This window comes from Megascapheus bottae, chromosome 16, assembly GCF_031878675.1.
Source record: "Megascapheus bottae isolate mThoBot1 chromosome 16, mThoBot2.hap1, whole genome shotgun sequence".
NCBI classification, from domain to species: domain Eukaryota; kingdom Metazoa; phylum Chordata; class Mammalia; order Rodentia; family Geomyidae; genus Megascapheus; species Megascapheus bottae.
In genome coordinates this window covers 26,561,714-26,582,120 of record NC_143524.1, presented here as the reverse complement: position 1 = coordinate 26,582,120, position 20,407 = coordinate 26,561,714, and positions in this window count along the sequence as shown.

The window sequence follows — 20,407 nt, the reverse complement described above, 5'->3', positions numbered from 1 at the left end:
ACACAGAGACAGACAGAGACAGAGAGAGAGACAGAGACAGAGAGAGAAGAAAAGAAATTAACTTGGACTCTTCTTTCCTGTTTTATTACTGTTATCGTGCTATCCTAAAATGATCTATGATGAATTGAACTCTAAACCATGAGACTGTAAACTATTAATAAAATGTGACCTCAAACATTTAACACAAACACAACATAATTTAAATAACTTGGAATTTAATATGGAACATAGGTAACTATACAGGCTATTGATTTGGAGAATATGTGTGTGAGACATACTGTTAAATACCCTTTGTGGAATGAAGTAACCTTTATCTTTATTAGACAAAATAGTAGAAAATGTGGTTATTATTATTCTCATTCCACTGTGAGGATATTGATAGGCACAGATGTTAAGAGATCTGCTGAATGTCAACTAATTAAATGTGGAAGTAAGGCTTTAATCCCAGATGATCTGTGCAGTCCCATACCTATTCAGCACTGAAATTCCATGTAATGAATGCCATAAAGACAGCAGTGATACTCACTAGACACTATGTTGAAAATTAACTGTACAATTTGTGGGGGAGGAAGATCGGGAGGGGAAAACTAGGACAAAATGAGGGAAGATGTGACACTGTTCAAAAAGATATGTACTCATTACCTGACTTATGTAACTATAACCCCTTGGTATATATTGTTACTTTAAAGTAACAATAGAAATTTTTTTAAAGAAAGACTAGCCAGTTTTATTGGGATGATCCAAGAGTCTTTATTGGGAGAGGTGGTTCTTTGGCTAATTCTGAAAGGATAATGAATAATAGAAGCAATCACGGCCACCCGTATTGTACTAAGGGGTCTTTATCTACAGATGTGCTAAAGAATTTGTAACTTCCTGAATAATGGTGAGGCAACACTGAAAGCTAACGAGAGGACAGCATCAAGTTCATATTCTTCACAGCTTTCCCTAAGAAGTATTTTCAGAAAATACCTATGCCTGCCCTAGCATGCCAAATCCTCAGTCCCCAGAGAACTGAAGGAATTCTATTCATTCATGGAGACATTTTTGGAAGGAGCCTACTTGCTCAGAACTCTATGCTGATCTTTGTTGTTGTTGTTTCTGTTCTGGCTGTCTTTGACTGTTGGCTCTCTGAAAAAACATTCCAGCATGTCACCATTTCAATAGCCAAACCAAGCTGATGATGAGAATAGCATGCTGTGTTAGTAATAGAAAAACAAGCTTGTAAACCCTCCTTCAAAGTCTGCAGGTTGTTCTTGGCTATAACTGGGAGAAAAAGGCTTAGCACAGTCAGACGTGCAAAACAGAAAAGTACAAACATTGGTCCAAGGAGATCAGAGATTAGATAGGATTAAACCTTCAGATCAGTTCTTGGAAGAATATCTAGCACACAGTAGGCACTAGATTAATATCCATAGAATGAAGTAAGATCACAAAAGACCCCAAGATTCATCGGAACCAACAGATACGTGGTCAAGATTGAAGGCAGATGGAAAGGAGCAAAGGAGAACTTTAAAAAAAAAATCTGTTTCTCCGGGATTAGGCTTCCATTTCTCATTCATCAAACATAAATTTAAAATAAAATCAAAGTGGTTGCTGTTGAAGTTAATAATTGAGAATTTGCCCTTTAAGAACAAGCAAAACACTTATACAAAGAACCCAAAGTGGTGAAGATTACATGCGTAGACTGAAGATGAAATATATTGTTAATAAAATCAGCATTTAATTGTTCACTGAATGGGCCAATTTGGTTTTTTCTGCATCCTGCACAAAATATACTTATTAAAATACTGTAGAAAAGAAGAATGTGTGGTGTTCAAATGAGACTACAAATACATTATGATTGATTATATAGTGTCTCTACAGTACATACTTTGGAACTGACATAAAAATACAGCCTGTGGGGCCGGGAGTTTGGCCTAGTCGTAGAGTGCTTGCCTAGCATGCACAAAGACCCGGGTTCGATTCCTCTGTACCACATACATTGAAAAAAGCTGATGCTCAGGCTCAAGTGGTAGAGTAGTAAGCCTTGAGAAAGTCCAAGGACAGTGCTCAGGCCCTGAGCCCAAGTCCAGGACTGGCAAAAAAATATATATATATATAAATATATATATATATATGGCCTGTATCCCGTATCTAATTGTAGGTAATTGGTGCCCAGTTATTAGCTTTACACTCACCCTTTCCTTTTGTAAAATGTAAACAAGTTGTTGTGCAGCATAATACCACTTGATGATTGAATCTAACAACAAAAGCAAAGTGACTGTGCAATAAATGTAGTCAGTACCATCTATTAAGTTTGAGGGCTTTAAACTCAGGAACATGAAGCTGATTATTTTCCTATGGGCCACACTGAATATTAATTAGATCAATGTGCTATCCATGGCCAGCTTTCATTTGGATTGGTTAGCTCTGCTAAGTTTACTAAATAATTTCCTTGACTTCTACCTTGGATAATCATAGCATCACTTCGTCTAATAGTACATCAATGCCTTACAATTATGACCTCAGGTAATCATGGAAATATTGAGTTACATTCAGATTGTTCTCAAAAGAGATTAGGTAACACTTTTTCAGGTATTTCAGATTTTAAGCTCGCTTGGATAAAGGTTTTGTACACAGTAGTTAAGCACAATGTATTGGAACAAGTCACTTGGTAAAAACACCATAATCCTTGCTGAAGCTTGTGATTCTACTACGAGTAGTTCTGCCTCATTTACTCTTAGATTATTGTGCATGGAGTAAGGACACACATGTTGGTAAAAAAAATTCTTCTCCATAGAGTGATTTATAAAAATGAAGAAATTACTGAAGCACCAGGCAAATATCACTGGGAACATGATCATATCGTGGCCTGAAGAGGGTGGCTTTGCCTGCAGAGCAGCCAGTTAGTTCTTATGTAACAGAGGCTTGGTTAACTACAGCAGGAAACCCATGGTCCAGACACCCTGCCTCCAGATGACTGCCAGGTAGCAGCAGCCTGACTGCCTCCTTTCTTCCCTCTTCCCATTAAAGACAGACTCAGGGCCTCTATTTTTCCTCACAGGCTGAATTCATTAGGTTTATTTTCTCCCAGCCATGCTGTGAAAGTTGAATTACCCTCATTCATAAGCTGACTGTAAACCAAGAGAAAGCAACAGCAGGATCCAGCTATTGCACCTAATAAAATGTGTTCGGTGGAAATCACAAGATAAAATTGGATGAAAATTCTTAAATAATAATGATCTTTAGGAACCCACATTGAAAAGGCCAACACATTTTTACTAGTCTTGGGATATAAAGATGCTTTGAGCTGAGCATTTAAAAAATATTTTACTTTTGCTCATCAGTTCATTTCTGAAGTTAGATTATTTCTGAGAGATTTCTCTCCAGACAAATGCCTTGGTTTTTAAAGAAGGTAGAATTAGCCCAAGGCAGATCAGAGACAAAGGCTGGAGACTTCATTCCCTTCTCCTCTGAGCCATCTCCTCCCAGTACTGCTTCCAAGCACTGTTCATAATTGTCTACTGTCATGATGCTACTGATTTTTGGCAATAAACACTTAGCACATTGCTACTGATTTTTTCCGAGGAAGCATGTCCCAATCAGATTTACAATCTTAAAGATTCAGGACTTACTTTCACACCCCAACTCATTCCATAAAAGAGATGATATAAAAGACCCCGTTCTCATTGTGTCTACCTCTTCTCTCTTCCATGTGTCATGCTATAGAATGTGTATGTAAAAGAAAGCTTTAACATGGGCCAGTGGTAGAGATGTAATGGCCAACATGCTTCAAATCTGATTTCAGTTCTATTTCTTGCCAAAATATACCTTCCTAGGCTCTTGAAAACAGAACCAGAACTAAAGCAGAAATGTTTTCTTCACACCTGTAGTCATGCCCTCTCAACCGAGTCAACATATCAGAGAAAGCAATAAATCTTGAAAAAAGATAAATCTGGGTTCATGTTCACTAAACCTTAATGAAATGGTTTCTCTGCTGTTAACTAAATAAATAAATGAACAAAAATACATAAATCATACATAAATAACATAAAAAAACCTTAGTGACTTATGTGAGGATTTTACATGAACCTGTGCTGAAGTGTCCCAGGATAAAGTTGCCACTTTGGGAAAAATATGTTTCATTGTTTTCCCATTCCATCCTTCTGTCTACATTTCCTGTGAACATCTTTGTCTCACTTAACCTTTCTTCCTGTAATACCTAAAAGTTCCTGCCTTTTAACAAAATTTTGGTCTTTCTCAGAATATTGTTTTATCATTTGGTTTTGATAACATGACCATACTTAGCAAAAAGTCAGATTCATTTGGTCACTGCATTTTCATTTTCAGATGGCATTCTCAGTTTGATTTTTTAATGGAAACAATACTTTAACCCAGTCCTCAGAGAGTCAACTGAACTAAGTTGGCAAATGCTTATTATATAACTATTAATACATTGACCACTGAATGGATGTGGGGGAAAAACAAAGATTAATGAAGATGGATTGTTGTACTTATGAACTCTGCAGTCAGGTATAGAAAATAGACACAGAAGAACAAATAAAAGATTTAATTCCAGTGAGTATTGAAATAGAAGTTGAAGTAAGGGTCATGGGCAAATGTAGGAGAGAATGATGAGTTCCAGCTGGACAAATATGCATGCTATCTTTCCTGGAAGAATATTTGAACTAAAATTTTGAGGATGAATTTTGAGAATGGCTGAGAAACTTGAGTAAAGGCTCAGCAGCTAAAAACTGTATAATACTTTGGTCAATAACAGTAAAAGATGGCACTTGTCATATAAAGTATAAACTGGTAGTAATATATAAAGTTTATATGATAAAATGCAGGAAATCCTAGATCCTCAGGAAGGAGATCAGATTTCAAGAATAACTCAAGTTGGAAAGACCCCTGTCTCCAAAAAGTGAGCTGAATGTAGTGACTTATGTCTGTAGTCTCAGTTATATGAAATGGAAAGATAGAAGGATTATCATATGATAAACCAGTCTGTGACTAAAAAACAATGAGGCACCCTATTCGGGGAAAAAAATTAATGCAAAAAGACTGCGGAACGTGGCCCCAGTAGACTAGCTCCTGCTTAGCAATAACAAGATTTTGAGATTGAACCTCAATATAGATAAATAAATAAATGGATAAATAAATAACAATCTGTGAATGAATATAATGAGAAGTAACATTAGACTGAAAGTAGAGAGTTAAGCTTGGCAGCTTCAGAAATCTGAAATTTTTGCTTACAATAGAAATTTGTAGTAGATTCTAAATAAAGACTAGTCATGAATAAGTGTGTGTATCAGAGCAGTCACTTTGGCCCCAATTTGTATAAGAATCAGAGAAGATCTGAAGCCAGTGGCTCTTATCTGTGATCCCAGCTACTTCAGGAGGCTAAGATTCAAGGATAGGGGTTCAAAGCCAGTCCTGGTACAAAAGCTCATGAAACTCTTACCTCCAATTAACCACCAGAAAACCAGAAGTGGTGCTGTGACTCAAATGGTAGAGATGCAGCCTTGAGCTGAAGCGCTTAGGGACAATGCCTATGCCCAGAGTTCAAGCCCCACAACCGATAAACAAACAAAAAAAAAACAATCAGAGAAAAGAGGTAACAAGGTGACTAGTAGAAAATATTTGCCATTATTCAGGTCCACAGTGACAAAGCAGATAGTAATGAACAGGCAGAACGAAAGAACAGATGGCAGAGACATTTAGGAGGCAGAGAAAACAGGACTTGGCTTTTTTTCCCCAAGTGAAGAAAGTGTCATAAAAGGAAGAACCGAAGGTTTTCTTTCCTTTTTCTTTTTTCTTGGAAGATTGAAAGTATAGCAATGCCATCAGGAAAATGGATAAGGTATGGGTTTGACTTGGGACTTATAACAGAAAAAACAGTGTGAAGTCACACCTTTCCCTGCCTTGGACAGCTTTAAGCCCTCTGGTGTCATAATTTCCTCATCTGTAAACCAGCATTGTAACCCAGGCTGTGTTTATCGAACTGTGTTGCTGTGAAAAATCAGGCAAAGTCATGAGTGTGGTTGAATTTACAAAGCTGTCAAATCCATCCACAAGATTACAGATCAATAAAGCTAATCTTTATAAAGCTAATATCCTAATCGTCCAATAGAGAAAACTTTGTATATGTCACTGGTGGTGATGGTAGGAGAGTTATGTGTTCCCATAGGAAATAACACTCAAACACCTGCAGGAAGATGGGTGGTCTAGAGAGCAATTTCAAGAAAATGGTCTTTAAATATATTACATTTTTACACATGATGTAGCAGTCTCTAATTCTCCACTGGTAGTGTTCTAGATCTAATAGAGTACATTTAGCATTTTGACCAAAAGGTTTACAAAATGAAAAAGGAGATGAATCATTGTTATATAACCTTGAGAGTCTCTATCTCCTGCCTTTTGTTCAAATGTAACTACTTCAGCATCACTGGGCAGCTTTCTGCACGAATAAGGACAGGCCCCAGAAGAGACCTGGGACATGAAAGTGAACTAAATTTGACAACACAAAGGTTATGAAGCCTTCTTTACCTCTCATAGATGCCAAATAATTCTGACTTTAGACTTCTTGGAATCAAAACTAGATGTTAATACATAGAAAAAGGCAGAAGTGGTGCTGTACACATGAGAAGGAGTATCAATGTGTGAGAAGCAATGCACCTGTGGAGAAGGTAACTGTAACCCTTCTATACATTACCCCAACAATAAAAAAAAGAAGTGGTGTGGTGCTGTGGCTCAAGTGGTAGAGCATTAACTTTGAGAAACACAGGGACAGTGCCTGAGCCTTGAGTTCAAGCTGCAAGATGGGGGAAAAATTAAATGTTAAAACATGTTCAACATTCATGACTATTCGGAAAGCACACAGCTAATTGTATCAAGACCTGACCTATGTTTCCGTTACACATCCCTATAACGACCACATCTTCAACACCATTATTAGACACATCACCACTTTACTACAACATACTTTGGTAAGTGAGCATCTGTGTCTTATCACAAAGGTATTTCAGTATAGCCACAATTCATTTTTAACTAATTGAAAACAATTAGAATTCATGCTATCAAAAAAAAGATCTGTATCAACCTTAAATTCACTGAAGATTTTAACTGTTCAGTCTGTAGCTCTTTTATTCTGTTGAAATACACACTGAAGTATTTAGAAGTAAAATTATGTTATGCATAAACCCTTGTTTATATCCTCTGTCTCTGTCTCTGTCTCTGTCTCTCTCTCTGTGTCTCTGTCTCTCTCTCTGTGTGTCTGTCTCTCTATATGTGTCTCTTTCTGTCTTTCTGTGTCTGTGTGTGTGTGTGTCTGTCTGTCTGTCTGTCTCTCTCTCTCTCTTTCTCTCTCTCTCTCTTGCGCACCCATTCTCTTTGATGATATAACAGGCACGTGCCACCTTGTGGGCTCATTTACTGAGATGGAGTCTTGCTAACTTTTTTCACCAGGCTGGCATTGAATGATGATTTTCCTGATTTCCACCCACAAGTGGTAGAGACTATAGGAAAGAGTTACTGTACAAGGCCTCCAAGAATACTATTATATTTTATTTATAAAATACCTTAATATTTTATTTTAATGTAGAATGTGATTAAATAAGTCTAAAGTTATCTGGTATATTGTATATACATTTTATTTGTTTATTTGAAATAGGAAAGGGAATGGGGGAAAACAAGATGAGGGGAGGGGATGGGGAGAGGGAAATGGGAACAAAAACATGCGAAGGGGTAACAATGTGTGAGAAGTAATGCACCTTCAGTCTGGTGAATATAACTGTAACCCCTCTACTAATTACAATAAAAAGAAAAAAATAAATCTAAAGTATGGGATTTGTGCCAAGTGTCCACACACACTGATGCTGCTGGTACCTGCGCCAACACTATGTAGCAAGTGCTTAGAAAATTATTGATCAAATACATATAAGTTACCTGTGTGTGCAGAGTAGCAAAACACCTTGTAAATGTTAAAACACATACCACTTTACCTTGCTTGTCCATAACTGGGGATTTCAAATCATCCCAAAACATAGTCATAGAACAAATGTTATTTTAGATATTCCAAATGTCACATAATTTCCAATAAAATGTGCAATTTTTATGTTTAACTAAAGTAAATTTAAAAGTACCAAATCCTTCTTCCTACTCATACAAAAAGAATATTTTTATGCCATTCCTCTGTTCAGTTGGGGATTTTTAACAGGACTACAAAATAACCACAAACTATTAGGAGATTCTGACATGAAACGTATTACAGATGTTTGGAGTTCCGTCTTCAAATATTTTCAATAATCCTTAAACTAAAAACATTCTTGTTTGCCTGGAAAATATGCATCAATTATCCATATGATTGTTCCCTGAACTTCTCTCACATTATTCAGTTTAATCCAGTATTATGTAGTCTTTGAGAAAATTAATTTTAAAAATTGTCTGATTAATTGTTGATTTTTAATATGTATATTACTATCTGACAGCTTCCTCTTGTAATCCAGTATGCTGGCATGAAAAATGAAGAAAATTATACAAGGTATTAAAATAAAACCATTTGCTTTTTTAGCTGAACACTTGTTATTCAGTTGTAAGATAGTTACTGTCTCATATTAACAGGCTACAATTCTTCACGAGATGTAGCAGTTTTTATTTATAATAAATATTTTTCAAGATATTTTCTTTCATCTGGAGGCTTGAACTGTGGGACTGGGCATTGTCCCTGAGCTCCTCAGCTTTAAAGCTCGCCCTCTACCACTTGAGCCACAGCATCACTTCCAGTTTTCTGGTGGTTAATTAGAGATAAGAGTCTTATGCACTTTAAGGCTGTCCTTGTACTGTGATCATCAAATCTCAGCCTCCTGAGTAGCTAGGACTACAGGTGCAAGCCACCCACATCTGGCTATCTTGTTATTATTTTGGAAATAATAGCTACTTATGTCAGAGATGATAATAAATAGGGGAAAGAAGGAGAAAAAGAGGGGGAAAAGAAAAAAGGGAATAAAGAAAAGAAGGAAAAAATAATATTTCACCCATAATCCTTACTCTAAATCATATAATTGACTTCAATTTTCATATGCTCCTCCTTGCATGGATAATGACATATTTTTGGTCATAAAATAGTGTTATATTTTTAATGTCAAACATTACATACATGGTCATGGATAGAAGACATTGTTTTAATTATAATTTGAATAAACCTCATTTTGGTCTTCTTAATGTTCCGCATATTTAAAAAGCATATATGGTATTCACCACTATACCACTGATAATTTTATTATTTTCTAATATTTTTAACATAAATAATGCTATATTAAATGCATTTTATATTAAATATCATATTATCAAGAGACTAAAATAAAAGCACCAAAGATAAAACAAAACTTACAAGCCAAGTTTTGTCACCCAGAGCACATAGAACAAGTTGTCTTGGGAATTTGTGCCAACTGATAATGCAGAATACATCATTTTTTTATTCCCTCAAAGGTGATACACATTGTAATCTAAGGAAAGTTTTAGTATAGAGATGGTGTACATGACTATGCAAAGTATTTCTTTCTTTCCACATGAAAACTAGAGAAAAGAGGTCATATTTTTCGGACTTTTTTAAATTCCCAACTTCTTTTCATAGTGAATATAGACACTGAGGAAGAAGTAGGGCATATTAAGTGAAATAATTAAGTTACAATAAGACAAGTATTACATACTTTCTCTCAATTGTGGGAACTAGGGAGAACCAAAGCAAAATGAAAGCTAAAGTCATCTTAGGAAAAGGAAGACTGCTAAGGAAGTGAGATGGAAAGGGAAGGAGAAGGAGGAGAAATAAGAGAAGCAACAGAGAAAGTGAAAATGATAAAACTACACTCTGCCTATGTCTGGGAATGTCATGAAGAAAGCCCTAGCTTTGTACAATTTAAGTGATGATGTACATAAAATAAAGTACCCTTTGATATATTTTGGTTATCACCCAAGAGCAGTTTCAGGAGAATTAAGTATTTGACTGTTGTTCCCTATAAATGCAGAATGAATTCGAGAAGCAAAGAAAGTCAGGTGAAGAAGAAATTAGGTACAGACATAGAGATATATTAGGTATAGTCTTAACCCTAGTGTAGAAAAACTACATAGCTTTCTTCACTCTCAGAAATATTGCAAGGCTGGATCCAGGAGTTTGGCCTAGGGATAGAGTGATTGCCTAGCATGCACAAAGCCCTGGGTTTGATTTCTTTGTTACCATATACACAGAAAATGCCTGAAATGGTGCTGTAACTCAAATGGTCCTTGAGAAAGCTCAAGGACGGTCCCCAGGCCCTAAATTCAAGCCCCAGGACTGGCAAATATAATATACATGTATATATGTATATATATATATATATGTTACAAGATTACAGTCTACCAAATCAGCCTGTTCAGTATATATATATATATATATATACTTTATTCAGTATATTATATATGTATTCAGTATATATATGTATTCAATATATATGTGTATATATGTATATGTATATATATATGTATTCAGTATATATGCAGTATATATACTGTATTCAGTGTATATACTGAATATATTGCAATATATATACTTAATAGATTTGCAATATATATAATTGCAATATAGTATATATTCAGTATATATACTGTATATATATATACTGAATATATATATTGTGTATTCAGTATATATATTGCAAGCGGTGCTGGCAGAACTGGTTAAGCACCTACAGAAAACTAAAGTTGGATCCTTCTATGTCACCCTGTTCCAGGATTAACTCCAAATGGATCAAAGACCTTGAGGTAAAAGCAGATACACTGAAAATATTACAAGAAGGAATAGGAGGTCTCCTTGGCACAGGTCCAAACTTTCTTAATAGAAACCCAGAAACAAAACAAATTAAAGAAAGTTTGGACAAATGGGACCACATTAAACTGCAGAGCTTCTGTACAACAAAGGATATAGCTAGCAAGTTAAATAGAAAGCCTATAACCGGGTGAGGTGGCTGATGCCTGTAATCCTCGCTACTCAGGAGGCTGAGATCTGATGATCAAGATACAAAGCCAGCCCAGGCACAAAAGGACCTGAGACTCTTCTCTCCAATTCACCTCTAGAATACAGGAAGTGGGGCTTGGCTCTAGGGTAAGGCAGCAGCCTGGAGCTGAATAGCTCAGGGACAATGCCCTGGCCCCAGGATAGGGGGGTAGCATTGAGCTGAAGAGTTCAAGAACAGTGCCCAGGCCAAGTTCTAGCCCCTTGACCCAAAAGAAGAAGAAGGAGGAGGAGGAGGAGGAGGCGGAGAAAATCTTCACTAACCATACAACAAAGGGCTTAATTTTACATATATCTACAGTTAAAAAATTTGAATCTCCCCAAAACAAATCTTCAAAGAAACAACCATCCCATTAAAAGATGGGCCAAAGACTTAGACGTCTCTGAAGAGGTGATAAGAATGGCTTATAGACACATAAAGAAATGCTCGACATCTCTGATCATAAAAGAAATGCAAATCAAAACAACTTTGAGATTCTACCTCACACTAGTTAGAATGGCCATGATCAAGAAATATAATAACAGCGGATGCTGACAGGGATGTGGCCAGGAAGGATTGCTACTACACTGTTGGCAGGAGTGTAAACTCGGTCAACCACTATGGAAAGCAGTATGAAGATTCCTCAAAAGACTAAACATAGAGCTCTCCTATGACCCAGCAATTCCACTACTAGGCATTTACCCAAGGACATACTCAAGCCACTAGCACAATGATGTTCATTGCAGCACTATTTACCAGAGCAAAGATATGGAATCAACCCAGATGCCCCTCAGTTGATGAGTAAATCAACAAGATGTGGTATTTTCACACAATGGAATTCTATGCTGCTGTCAGAAAAAAAAAAACGACATTGCCCCATTTGTAAGGAAATGGAAAGACTTGGGAAAAATCATATTAAGTGAAGTAAGCCAGACCCAGAACAACATGGGCTCTATGGTTTCCCGCATTTTTATTTTATTTTTTTTTATTATTTTTTATTTTTTGCCAGTCCTGGGCTTGAGCTCAGGGCCTGAGCACTGTCCTTGGACTTTCTCAAGGCTAGAGCTCTACCACTTGAGCTTCAGCACCACTTCCGGCTTTTTTCTATATATGTGGTACCGAGGAATCGAACCAGGGTCTTCATGCATGCTAGGCAAGCACTTTAACCACTAGGCCAAACTCCCGGCCCGGTTTCCCGCATTTTTAATAATTAGTACACATCTAAGACTCTCCTAGCAGAGGATAACAATAGCACAGAATCTATGTACAAAAGGTCATATAGGTTGAGACTAAATGAAATGACCTCTAGAATATGGAAACAAGAGCTTTATCTTGAGTAATTGTTGTTCTTCCTATACTATGTTATTTCTCTTCTCCTTTGTTGTCCTTTGGTTAATCTCATGTTGTTACTGTATCTGACTTTGTTACCTGGTATATTGTGTATACATTTATTTTTTTATTTGAAATAATAAAGGGAAGGGGGCAAACAAGGTGATTGGGAGTGGTGGGGGAAGGGAAAGGTGACAAAAACTTGAGAAGGGGTATCAATGTGTGAGAGGTAATGCATCTGCTATCTATCTGACAAATGTAACTGTAACCCCTCTGTACATTACTTCACTGATAAAAATAAATAAATTTTTAAAATGAGCAGAATTATTTGAAAACAATTTTACACACATATAAAAGAAAAATAATTTTAAGAAACTCTCAAACATTATCTAAATGTGCAAAAGAATGCAAGTCTGATATTTACCAAAAATTTCCTATGGCTAGATATAAAACTTATTCTCACATGAGTTTTAAAAAATATATGTAGTAACTGTAAGCACCAATAAAAAGTTTGAAAAGTATTAGTTTGCTATTCATTGTATATAATTTGTATCTTCTCCATTCTTTGCACCTATTTTGCAAAAGTAATGTGCATTCTTTTTTTATGATTTGGGTTGTATCTTCTTCACATATTCACAAATCAAAAGCAAATTTATATTTGACTCTTTCCCTGTAAGAAAATTTATTATTCATTAAATTAGAATAATTTATGATCTCAAGTATGAATATTAATATTTTAAAAAATGACAAGTTGTTCTCAAATATGAATTTTCTCAATTAATTTTATAAAAGGATACTGTCATTTTGTGTTGCTTTTAGGAAATTGAGATGTTTTAGTCTGTTTAGGGTCTTGTTGATATCCAGCTATCTAATTTAATGTACCATAGCCACCTGTGTGATCACCTGTGTGATATTACCATCTTTTGTAAATCAATGGGAACAGTATTCCATGAAATATACTCTTACCTCTAAGGAATAGAAACTTTAACATGCTAGACAGTAAAAATTTGGATAATTTGGATCCCATGAAAAGATAGTTTATGCTGCAATGTTCAGTTTAATGAAAATATATTGAAGTGGTCATTAATTGTAGGCAATTATAACTAAGATAAAAGGTATATAATTATATTTTAAGTGAGCCAAGGAGTCATTAGCTAACATAAGAAAGTAAATTCATGAAGAGAGCTATTGTTCAAAGCAGATGTGGGGCCTATTTCTTAGAGCTACATCCCCCCTCCCTAAAAAAAAGACTAGGTATTCCAAATAAAGAGCAGAGCAGATGTGAGCTAGGTTCCTCTGGTCTCCTGATCCAGAGAAAGGAGCCAGCCAGCTTCTGCTCCAGCTGGATCTTCTGGGTGGTCTCAAAAGGTAGTTTCTGCTCCAGGGTAGGGAGGTCCCATATGCCCATATATGTAAGGGATGTGAGTAATTTGAGATTTCCTGGTAAATAGTGCACTTTATGTTCTTTTCCTTTTATTTTCAGAGGTTGCAATGGGCCCAGTTTCTCACTAAGATGGTGCATATAAAATTGATGGGAAAAATAATGAAATTATTACTATCCTCCAATGGTGGGAAAAATGGTTTCATATCTCAACTATTGAAGTTATTTTGAATCTATGCTCTGTGTGTACCAGTATTTATTTTCTCATACAATATTATTTTAGCCTCTGAAGTAAGTAGTATTTTCTCTCTCTTCTAGGAGAGACAAAAACTAAGTAAGGTTCTAGCAGTATGTAACTTGCATCAAACATCATACTGTTTGAAAATGAGCAAGTTCAGATTCTTAACAGACTGACTCTAAATGCCATAGTTGGACATTCTGTAATTTTTAAGCCTTGAGTTCACATCATAGACAAAACAGGCTCCCATTCACTTTTTTTCCTTCCCTTGTCTCCTTCTCTGAGAGTTCAAAGCATCTTGCATATAATGATTTGCCTTGCTAGTTTGGACAACATACTGCTAAGAATGTAAGTCATTAAAAGAAAAACAAAAAAAGAGTGTAAAGTAAGATCTAGGAATGTGTTTAGAAATGTTTCAACCTATCCTAATAGCAATGGTTTTCTTGTGACATACTGAAAGAAAGTTGTAGTTTCTTGGAACTATTCACCTAATACATGTGGAACATGTATCACAGAGAACTCATTCTGTAAAGGAACTAAAATTATTACAGATTGGTTTTTTAATAAGAAAAATATCTTGCAATTAAATATGCATTGGGAATTAAGTGAAGCACATTACTGTTTTAGGAAGACAAGCCAAGAATTACATCAGTGTGCTTCTTCCTACATATGAATGCAATTTTATCTGAAACTATTTGGAGAATAAGGCCCATCTGCTTCTGAAGGATCTACCAACTTGCCAGAGAAACAGTGCAGACACCAGAGCTCCTTGGTACAGACACTGATAAATTTACAAGAATTCTAATCCTCGCCTAACCATTTATAGCAATTCTTTTTATGTTTGATGAAAAGCAATGTTTTTAAGACTTTCCATGATTTCCACAGGAAATCTTTCTTCAGCAGCAATCACTCATTAAGGTAGTTCTATAAATTATCTTCCCTTTCCTTCTAGTTCATGTACAAGGGTTCACAGTTATATACCAATGGAGCTTTCTGAAATTGAATCTCACAGTTTCCTCCTAACTCCTCATCAGCATGGAGCTCAGAGGATGACAGAACTGCATTTTACCATCCTTGTTTAAAAGGAACAGAAGCCAAAACAGAGGGAAATTAAAGCATCGTGTTTAAGGTCATATCATTGTGAGATGACAGAAAAATAATGAACCCCAGGTGTTTTCATTCCAGAACTTACATAATTGAGATTTGTTGAACACTAGTTTTCTAATAATTGTACAGACATTCTGGTAAATTATGTGCTCTTTGGTCACTGTAAAATATAATTCATCTATGGCCATTAACCTTACACAGAACTAATGGGACATTAAAAGATCATTGATTTTATATAATGTAAAAATAATGTTAAACTCACTCAACTAATTTGTCCATAAACTTCTTTAAAATCCATCCTAATGATGCAATGCGTACTCTTAAAAATGACAGACTATCATATGTTAGTAGTACTTCATTTTACCAATGAGCATTCTATTGTTTACCCTGAACCATAGTTCTCAAAATTAAAAGTAAAGAAAGATTTATTATTTTTATTTTGTTATTGGTCATGGGGCTTGAACCCTCAGCCTGGGCACTGTTCCTTGAGCTCTTCAGCCGAAGGCTAGTGCTCTATCACTTGAGCCACAACACCACTTTCAGTTTTCTGGTGATTAATTGGAGATAAAGTCTCAGGGACTTTCATGCCTGGGCTGGCTTTGAATCGAGATCCTCAGATCTCAGCCTTCTGAATAGCTAGGATTATAGGGTGAGCCACCAGTGCCCGGCGCAAGATTAATTATTGACAAGGTTTATGATATGAGTATTTCCAATGAAAGCTTAAACATGGGTGTCAGTTCCATGAAACCACAAACTAGTTTGTTGAAATCAACCAAGGGAGGAGAAATGGAGAAACAATTGTCTAGTGGTATAAAAAATAGGGTTAAACATTACTACACTGTTGGGAGTGCAAACTCATTCAACCACTATGGAAAGCAGTATGGCAGTTCCTCAAAAGACTAAAGATAGAATTCTCCTATGACCCAGCAATTCCACTACTTAGCATTTACCCAATCGTCCAGAAACAAGGACATACTAAATCCACTAACACAATGATGTTCATTGCAGCACTATTTACTAGAGCAAAGATATGGAACCAACCCAGATGTCCCTCAGTTGATGAGTGGATCAACATGATGTGGTATTTGAACACAATGGAACTCTATGTGGCTGTCAGAAAGAATGGCACCCCCCCCATTTGTAAGGAAATGAAAAGACTTAGAAATATATCCTATTAAGTGAAGTAAGCCAGACTCAAAGAAACATAGGCTCAATGGTTTCCCTCATTTGTCATAATCAGTAGAAACCTTGGGTTCTCCTAGCAGATATTGACAATAGAACAAAATATAGATACATAAGGCCATATAGTATGATGCTAAATAAAAGGACCTCCAGGATATAGAAACAAAAGCCATACAATGAGTGATTGTTGTCCTTAATGTACTATGTTATCTCTCTTCTCTTTTGCTGTCCTTTGGCTATCTCATATTGTTACAATATTTCACCTTGTTATCTGATATATTGTATATATGCATATTTGGTTATTTAAAATTGGATAGAGAAGGGAAGAAATCAAGATGAGGGGCAGGGAGGGGGAGGGAAATGGGGACCACGACATGAGAAAGGGTATTAATATATGTGAAGTAATGCACCTTCTATCTGGTGAATATAATATAACCCTTCTATTAATTACAACAAAAATATATGAAAAAATGGGTTAACTATTAGAAAAGAAAGAAATGGCCTGGGTAAGCCACTTTTTAAATATATACTGAACAGGTAGATGTACTTAAATGTATTACTAAGTGCTAAGGCTCTGCCCTTATTTTAGGGAAGTGATAATTTGTAATTTAAAGGAATTAAATCACTTAGCAATCATATATGAAGTATCCAAAAGTCAGATAAGTACTACAGTGGAAAAATATATATACAAGCATTTTTCTCACTGGTTCATATGCTGATGTGGTAGCAAATGGCAGTCATCAAATGCAAGTGCTGATCAAAGCAAGCCCCTCAGATTTCATAAATCAAGTAATCAACTTTATTGTATAGGTTGCTAAACACTAGCTACATGAAATTTTATCATATAAACTTGTTCTTTTTAGCTTTTGCAGTTGTTATGGTCTTGTACAGAGGAGTCGATTAATTCAAGTGATTGTTACTGGTATTGGTCACTTCTTTGTGTCTAGTTTAACTACTTCTTTGGCCTTACTGCCCTTTCTGATGGAATAGTGAGGGAATCAATTGGACTTAAAATTGCTGAAGCCCTAATATCCTGTGATTTAAGGTCCAAGGACATGTAGAACCTCATTAATTCCTGATGAGATTTGTAAAGGTGCCCTTGTGCAGATGAGTATGAATGATGATTGACTCATCAAATTCTAGTCTTGGGAGCCTAGTCATGTAGTTCAAAAGCAAACCATACAACTCTTGTACCACCATCTTAAGAGATGTAGGCCCAACCATCTCTAGAAGTGAGCACCCTCTTGACATGGCAGTAAAGTTAACATGAACTCAGAATATGTCAGCACTGGTGCTTAAAGATCAATATCACGTCAGTATTATATTTGGATCATTTGTAGTTCAGAGTCAAGTGATGGCCTGGGCTCTGATGCTAGAAAAAACTTCAAATTTGGCAATATTTTAGATTATATATTATTATTGTAAAAGAGATGTACAGAAAGGTTACAGTTAAATCAGGTAATGAGTGCCTTTCTTTCTGAACATTTTCACCCTTTCCCTCAATCTCTTCCAGTTTTTTTTCCTCCTGTTCTCACTCATAAGTTGTATTGTTCATTTCAACACAATGTCTAGTGAGTATCACTAGTGCATTTACTCACCTTTTGTTCCTCCCTTTCTCTGCTCTCCCTTGCCATGCCGAGAAAGATAAATCTACAAGCAATACAACAGCTAAAGAAAACAAAGACAGTATGTTTGGCAATGTTGTGAGGTGCAGGAATTACCTTATTTTAGTTACTCTGCTGATAAAATATAACTAAATATTCTGAGACTAAAGAATTTAAAGCATTCATTCCTATTCCCCAAATACAGCACAGTACTCACAGGTGTGCTGTGTCCCTTTACAACCGTTTCAATTAAATCACAACCCCACATTCCCATTGGTCATCCATCACTGACTATGCACTGAGGTATCTTGTGCAGATTCCACAGCTGTACTCAAGTAACACTTGAATTCTGCCAAAATGCCAGAATGTCTGAAGAACTATGAGTCAAGATTCCCTCAGAACTGTTATACCTCATCTATCTCAGTAACAGCTTTCCTGCCAGGGCAAAGAACAGATAAACTTTGACACTAAAACATTCTTTGTAGTTGAATTTGACAAGTAGTGAATCAGAGTCTCCTATTGCTCTACTCTATCATTTTTAAATAATTCCCAATGAATGAGAAATGTTCATATGTCCTTTAAACTTACCCACAGAAGTTACTTATCGTTAGGTTTCTCGAGAGCCTAGGAAGACAAATTTATAACTTAATTCAGAACATTCCATTTCAAGGATGACAAACAAAGCATCAATGGCTTGTTTAGGTTTACTTCAACTGTTTTTCTTTTTTCTCTCTTGGGTCAAAATATTTTGTAGGGCTAGGCCTGCGTTTTAGTTTCTGATGTCTGTTCTACAATTGGCAACCAGGCTCCATGAAGTATCAGTTGTATATTATGCTATGCTTTAATAGCTTCTCTCGATGTTAGTTCAACCTGCAGGCATCCATTTGAGTCACTTTTTTTTCATGAAAACGTCCTCTATTTAGATGATGTTTTAGGATTTTCTTTTTAAGCAATTGCAGCAGTTAAGTGTTTTTAAGACACAACTACAGAGTGGTGTTCTGCATCTGTTTTTGTGTTTTACATATACTTTTCTCTATTTTCTCTCCTTGCTTTCAAGTCAAGAAGAACATAGTATGTGAGCTCTGGGATCACTGCTTCTGTACTTACAGCTTCTTTACACGTTCGTTCTAAGACCCTGGGCAAGTTCCTGGACATTTTTCTCCCACAAGCCTTATATATAGCATCATGAAAATGATATATAGAATCTACTCATAACCATATGTTTATTAAATGAAATTATATCACAACTTGTGTCTATGTAGTATTATTAGCTTCACTGAAAGTTTCTGGAAAACAGGAATATATTTCTTATAGTAACCATCACAGTTCTCAGGAGTTTCAAATTCAAAACCAAAGCCAGTCCTTTTTTTGTCTTGTTTATCTTGTACTGGAGCTTGAATACAGGGCCTCACATTTGCTTGCTTATAGGAGGCACAGTTCATGAGGCAAGCCTCAAGAGTCTCATGAATTATGTCAGTACTAGGTTTCAACCTTGACCCTTCACTTTCTGGGTAACAAGGTTCAGAAACATGAGCTACCAATACCCAGTGAAAAAAATTCCCTCTTAAATCTAATTCTAAACTATCTGCACAGGGAAATTCAAGAACAAAGAAAATTCACTAAAATGATTAGGACTCACACTCTAATTATAAAGATGGCATTATTGGACATGAATGGAATAATAGAAGTGTCTTTTGTCATACTTTCTATTCTCCCTTCCAAGTAGATACTTCAATCCCATCACAGAACCTTCATACTTCTTTGTAAAACTATTTTCTTATCTATGCTACCTCTGCATCTTCAATTCAATTTTCTGAGCCTTTTCCCCTTGTGGATGCATGCTTGCATTCTATAGTGTTTCTATTCAAGCTGTGCTGAACAGATCCACAGTTTCTAACATTCAAAGTGTCGGGCCACCACATCAAAGCCACTAAATCAGATGTTTTAGCAGATATTCATTCAGGAACTTTCTCTCTACTCTGAAAATATCCCCAACTCTAGTCCTTGGACCTGGAGGGAATACTTATTTTCCTCTTATAAACTTTGTACACATGCCTAACTCAATATCCAAACAAATCAAGGTTCATGATTCCTCATGAACCTTCCTCCTCTAGAACATGCAGATCACCTCTCTTCACCCATCCATGTGCCCACCTCATAAGCTACAGCAAAGTAGCCAGGCCTTTTCTAGTTCGTGTTCTCTTTGTGCAGCACCAAATGAATCTCAATCACCAGAGATTAAGTGGGCAGCTTATTTCAGTCTTGGAAGACTATGAGCATCAGTGGCTTCCATTTTTTGATGACCTTTAAAACTACCTACCTCAATGATCCTACCAAAATTAACAAGGTAAGTATTTTCTAATCATTTGAAACATTTCTTTTGCATAGGATTCAAAATGACCCACTTCAACTAAATAAGGATGGAATACTTTTTCATGACTGGAGGAACTTCCAAGATTTCAGAACTAACACTGTTTGGATCATAGATCATATTGACCATCATAAAAAACAGGATCTTTCTGTCATTTATCATCAAATGTGTTGTTATGGGAAATAAGGG